Here is a 6,293-nt window from a genome sequence, read left to right on the forward strand (position 1 = left end):
GAAGATGTCCTCAATTGTAAGGATTTGTTTGATCCTATAGAAGCTAAAGGAGAAAATCCCAATCCCAGTGAAGAAGCAGAATGGAAGAAATTAAATAAGAAAACGATTGGTCAGATCAGGCAATGGATCGACCACAGTGTCTTCCATCATGTAGCGAAGGAAACGGATGCATATACCCTCTGGAAAAAATTGGAGGACATGTTCCAGAGCTTGGTAAATCAACTATCTGCTGTGGATTACCAACTAAGGGATAAGGATCAGGCCCTCCTACTTCTAAGCTCTCTTCCAGACAGTTGGGAGACATTGGTAGTCTCTCTCAGCAATTCGGCCCGGAATGGCAAACTTACTATGCTTATGGTTAAGGATGCCCTATTTAATGAAGAGGCCAGGAGAAAGGACATTGGCATGGATCAGTCACATGCCTTCGTCACAGAGAGAGGAAGACAGCAAAGAGGTGGTCGAGATAGGAGGAGAGGCAGGAGCAAAAGCAAAGGCAGATCTACAGCAGAAAATCATCATATAAGTTGATGCGAATCCACCCGAGACTGCTCGGCCGACAACCCGCTGGGGTGCTGACCCAATACAAATGAAGGTGGGACCGATCACTAGGGCCCAAGCCAAGAAGTTCAAGGACAATCTTGTTGTCTTCATACAAGAAATAAGACATAGTCAAGAGGGGTTGGCCACATCTAAAGAACCAAGGCCTGTTTTACTCATACAAGCAATAGAAGCCAAAACAGGGTCGGGTGACGTTTTTGGTGATAATAAGGAGGCCGGGTTGTATGAATTGGAACCCCATCTTTATGGGTTCAATTCATATGGAGGATGAGTCATAGAAACCAGCCAAAGCAGCTTCAAAGCCGACCAACAAGGTGGTTTGCGCACAAGGAGAAGGAAAGGCCGGATTTGCTGTATTCCTTGCTGGCTTTACTGTATTTTACTGTATTAACTTCACAATAAGCTTATTTGGCATCCTACAAAGTATATTGAAGCTGATTTGGAGCTCAATTTGGTCAAAGAATAGTCAAAGTCAATTTAGTCAAAAAGCTAGTATTATAGTTTCCTAATTTTATTCTACTTTTTGTTTTAGGAAACTACCATTACTTTTTAGTTTTTATTTATTTATTTTCTGGACAAATAAGTTTAGGAAAGTTCAATTTAGCCAAGGTAGATTTCTTCTTTGTGTGGCCGGTTTTTCCTAGGGTTTTTAGGATTTACTTTGTTTCTTTCAAAGCCTATTTAAAGGCTTATTTTTTAATAAGAATACAACTTTGATTTGATTGAGAAAATACTTGTGAGATTAATTATCTCTTTGTTCTTTGAGAACACCTAAAACACCATTAGAGAATTGGATGTTTTAGCTTGACTTATCAATAGGTTTTCCATCCCCTATTGTGGCGTCTACATTATACCAAGGTTTCTAACCACAGGTTGGTTAGGGGTTAAGGTCCATTCCATTAGAACTTGAACTTAATTAAAGATCCGGGCTAATATAATACGGGTTTAGGAGCAGGTCGTCCTAGGTTCGTATCATAAGTGCTATCATTGTGGCTTGAAGGGTCACATGAAGAAGAACTGCAGAAAGTTGTTGAGAGAGCAGAAACTCCAAGGTAATCAGCCGAAGAAGGATGGAGAGACACTAGTCACTGTTACAGGAGAAGTGGCGCTTTACTCCACCGAAGAAGAGACATGCCTTCATATATCAATCGAAGATGTTGAGTGGGTAGTCGATTCTACAGCATCCTACCATGTCACTCCACACAGAGATTTCTTCAAAACGTACAAAGCAGGAGACTTTGGTACGGTAAAGATGGGAAATTCCAGTTTTGCAAAGATTATGGGAACTGGTGATATTCAGGTAAAAATGAATGTTGGTTGTACAATCACTTTGAAGGATGTCCATCATGCTCCAGATCTTCGGCTTAATCTACTTTCGGGAGCAGTCTTAGACAAGCAAGGCTATGACAACTACTTCAGCAAAGGCACATGGAAAATGACAAAAGGTGCCATAGTTGTCACCCGATGTGGAACGCTATACAAGACTCATGTGAAGATATGTGCAGATAGCCTCAATATTGCAAAAGGAGAGGCATCTCAAAATCTGTGGCACCAGAGACTCAGTCACATGAATGAAAAAGGATTGTCCACTTTGGCAAGGAAGAAGCTTATCATTATTTGCAAGGATGCTGTGCTAGATCCTTGTAATCACTGCTTGTTTGGTAAGCAACATAGAGTCTCCTTTAGTTCCTCTGCATCGAGAAGATCAGAGTTGCTTAGTCTGGTACACTCTGATGTTTGTGGTCCCATGGAGGTGGAATCATTAGGTGGCAACCAGTATTTCCTGACCTTCATTGATGATGCTTCTCAGAAGATGTGGGTATATTTCTTGAAGACAAAGGACCAGGTATTGGATTACTTCAAACTTTTTCATACCATGGTAGAGCGTGAAACAGGAAAGAAGCTGAAATGCCTTCGCTCAGATAATGGAGGCAAGTATACTTCCAAGAAGTTCGATGCCCACTGCAGAAGACACGGCATTCGACATGAGAAGACAGTCCCTTGCACCCCACAACATAATGGAATAGCCGAAAGAATGAACCAAACCATTATGGAAAAGGTCAGAAGTATGATCAGTAAGGCTAAACTGCCAAAGCCATTATGGGGAGAAGCTGTTTGTGCCACCTGCTATTTAATCAACAGATCACCATCAATACCGTTGAATTTTGAAATTCCGAAGAAAGTGTAGTCGGGTAAGATTCTCTTCTACTCTCATTTAAGAGTGTTTGGTTGTTTAGCTTATGTACATGTATCCAAGGAGCTCAGACAGAAGCTGATGCAAGATCTACTCCATGCATCTTTATAGGATATGGAGATGAAGAATTCGGGTACAGGTTATGGGACCCGAAAACAAAGAAGGTTATTAGAAGTAAGGATGTAGTATTCCATGAAAACCAGACAATGGAAGACATTGAAAAGCCCAGAATGTCTCTTAATTGTAGTTCTAGTGCCGCGAATTTTGACCATAATCCAGCATCAGCACAAATAGCCATAGAGGATAATGAGGTGCATGAAGATATACCAGAAGTAGACCAGGAGGAAGAAAGGAATATTGAGTAGGGGGAGACTCAATCCTCTCAAGCAGCTGCAGGACCATCACAGCGGTCAGATGATGGTACACCTCCTGAAACCAATGGTTTACAAGTTCGGAGATCTGAGCGAGGCCGAATTCCATCAAAGAGATTTTCAGAATCTGAGTATATTCTGCTTACTGAAGAGGGGGAGCCAGAGAGTTTCCAGGAAGCTGTTTCTCATCAAGAAAAGGAAAAGTGGCTGCAAGCAATGCAAGATGAGACGGAATCCTTACAGAAAAATCATACTTATGAGTTGGTTAAACTTCCAACAGGAAAGAAGGCACTAAAGAATAAATGGGTGTTCAAGCTCAAGAAAGATGGCAGCGGAAAGGTGGTGAAACACAAAGCTCGATTGGTGGTCAAAGGATTTTTTCAGAAGAAAGGAATTGACTTTGATGAGATTTTTTCACCAGTGGTAAAAATGACTTCAATTCGAGTCATTTTTGGTTTAATAGCAAGTCTAAACCTAGAGCTTGAACAGATGGATGTGAAGATAGCATTTCTTCACGGTGATTTACATGAGGAAATCTACATGGAGCAGCCAGAAGGATTTAAGGTTTCAGGGAAAGAAAACCTCGTATGCAAGCTGAAGAAGAGCTTGTATGGCCTCAAGCAAGCACCAAGACAATGTTACAAAAAGTTTGACTCGTTTATGGTGAGTCAAGGCTATAAAAGGACTGCAGCAGACCAGTGTGTTTATATTCAAAAATTTTCAGGTGGAAACTTCATTGCACTTTTGTTATATGTGGACGACATGTTGATCGTTGGACAAGATGCAATGAAGATTAGTCAGCTGAAGAAAGAATAGTCTAAGTCCTTTTATATGAAAGTCTTAGGACCAGCTCAACAAATTTTGGGAATGCAAATAATCCGAGACAGGAAGAATAGAAGGTTATGGCTATCTCAAGAGAAGTATGTTGAACGGGTGATAAGGAGATTCAATAAGGATAAAGCCAAACCGGTCAGCATTCCACTTGCAAGTCATTTCAAGTTGAGCAAGAGATTGTGCCCCTTATCCAAAGAAAAGATAGAGGAGTTGGCTTCAGTACCATATTCTTTAGTGGTAGGAAGTCTGACGTATGCAATGGTGTGTACCAGACCAAACATTGCTCATGCAGTAGGTGTTGTGAGCAGATTTCTTTCAAATCCTGGAAAGAAACACTGGGAAGCAGTCAAATGGATTCTCAGGTATCTTAAAGGTACATCGAAGTTGTGCTTGTGCTACGGGGGAGGTGCTCCAATCTTAGAAGGCTATACAGATGCAGATATGGCCGGAGACCCTGATAATAGAAAGTCTACATCAGGTTATCTCTACACTTTTGTGAGGAGAGCTGTGTCATGGCAGTCAAGATTGCAGAAGTGTGTTGCTTTATCCACTACTGAAGCAGAGTACATTGTCGTAGCGGAAGCGGGTAAGGAAATGTTATGGTTAAAGTGTTTTCTCACAGAATTGGGCATCAAGCAAGAAGACTACAAGATACATTGTGATAACCAAAGTGCCATGGATTTGAGCAAAAACTCAATGTATCATTCCCATACAAAGCATATTGACATCCGCTATTATTGGATACGCGAAGTAATAGATCAACAGTTGCTGAAACTGATGAAGATCCACATAAAAGAGAATCCAGCAGACATGTTAACAAAAGTTGTTACTCAAGAGAAACTAAAGCTGTGCAGAGACATAGCTGGAATGGATGGCAGATGACCATCAGTTTAAATGCGACTGGAGGGGGAGAATTGTGAAGTCCAGCCGCACCACACTGCACAAACAGTGTGAAACCAGCAGCTCACCATTTTTGACAATGGCCATTGCTGCATTTAACACCGAACTCCAACTTGCTCAACAATTGTGGGCTATGTCAGAAGGTCGATGCTGAACATCAGAAGAGGTTGAAAATGGAGGACATGCACCGAATTTGTAAGCCTATAAATAGGCTCCATCCCTTTGCATGCAAGCCAAGCCAAGAGACCAAGCTTAATATCATCCCAAGTGAGGAGTATTGAGAGTAAACTCCGAGAGAGAGAGTGTTTAAGTTCCAGAGAGAGCTTGAGAGAAGAGTGAGCAATTCCAGAGAGAATTTGACAGTGTAGAGAGAGGTTCCACGTGAGAATCCTCCAGAGATAAGTTTTTATTTTTGTATTCTATTTCCAATAGAGTAATAAAATTCCTTTTATTTTTCTTCTCATATTTCTTCTCTAAAGTGGTCAGAGAACCACAACAGATAGACTTTCATTTTATATTATGTATACAATATTTTTTTAAATAGATGACAAAATATTGTGCATCAAAGTTCATATCATGAACTACTCTGTTTATATATAGACAGAAAAACTAAAATACAAGAAATACAAAAAAAAAAAGAAAAAGAAAGGAAACTTTTAAACAGAAGGCCACTTGCATTTCTTCCCTTATTTCCCTACAAACAAACTCCTAACTGCCCTCCTTCCAACCCCTCAAGCAGATTCTTGACCCCTGGGATTTCCATCTTTGTTAGCTTCTTCATTTATCCAGTTGCTCTATATGAAATCATCAGCTTCTTGAATTTATTACTTAAAGAAAGTCATCCAAGGCAGGAAACTACATAATTTTTTGGCAATGTTTTGTGGACTTGGATCATTGAACCAAATCAGGCACCATTTTTTCACCCCTTTTGACTTCTTTTACAATTCTGTGTAGTGTAACCAAGCTTTAGATCGCATGGTGACCTCTCTGGTGCTGTTCCATTTAAAGCATAGGAAAGCACCATAACTCACCACCCAAAAGACTCCTGAAGCAGCAGCTTGTTATGCACCGAGTGATGCAGATTTAAGAACATGAATCAAATGCTGTCCGAATCCAAGAGCAACCAAATCTTCTTTTGGAACAGGACCAACCAAATATCTCATCTTTATTACTAGTCAACCTTTAAATCTAACACTATAAAGGATGCTCATCAGTTTTTTTCAGATATATTATCAAGCTTGTGAGTCGAGCCATCTTGATGAGCAACAGGTACATTGTGAATATGGGTAAGCAAGGTTGTTTTTCCAGCTCCCCCATTCCCCATACGCCAATTTTTGAAACGTCGTCCCTCCTCAACTCTTCCCATATCTCATCCTTATGTTGCTGAAATTTGTGACCAATCAATTTTGTTGTTATTAACTCCATTTTTTGGTTGC

This window comes from Ziziphus jujuba, chromosome 3, assembly GCF_031755915.1.
Source record: "Ziziphus jujuba cultivar Dongzao chromosome 3, ASM3175591v1".
Lineage (NCBI taxonomy): Eukaryota > Viridiplantae > Streptophyta > Magnoliopsida > Rosales > Rhamnaceae > Ziziphus > Ziziphus jujuba.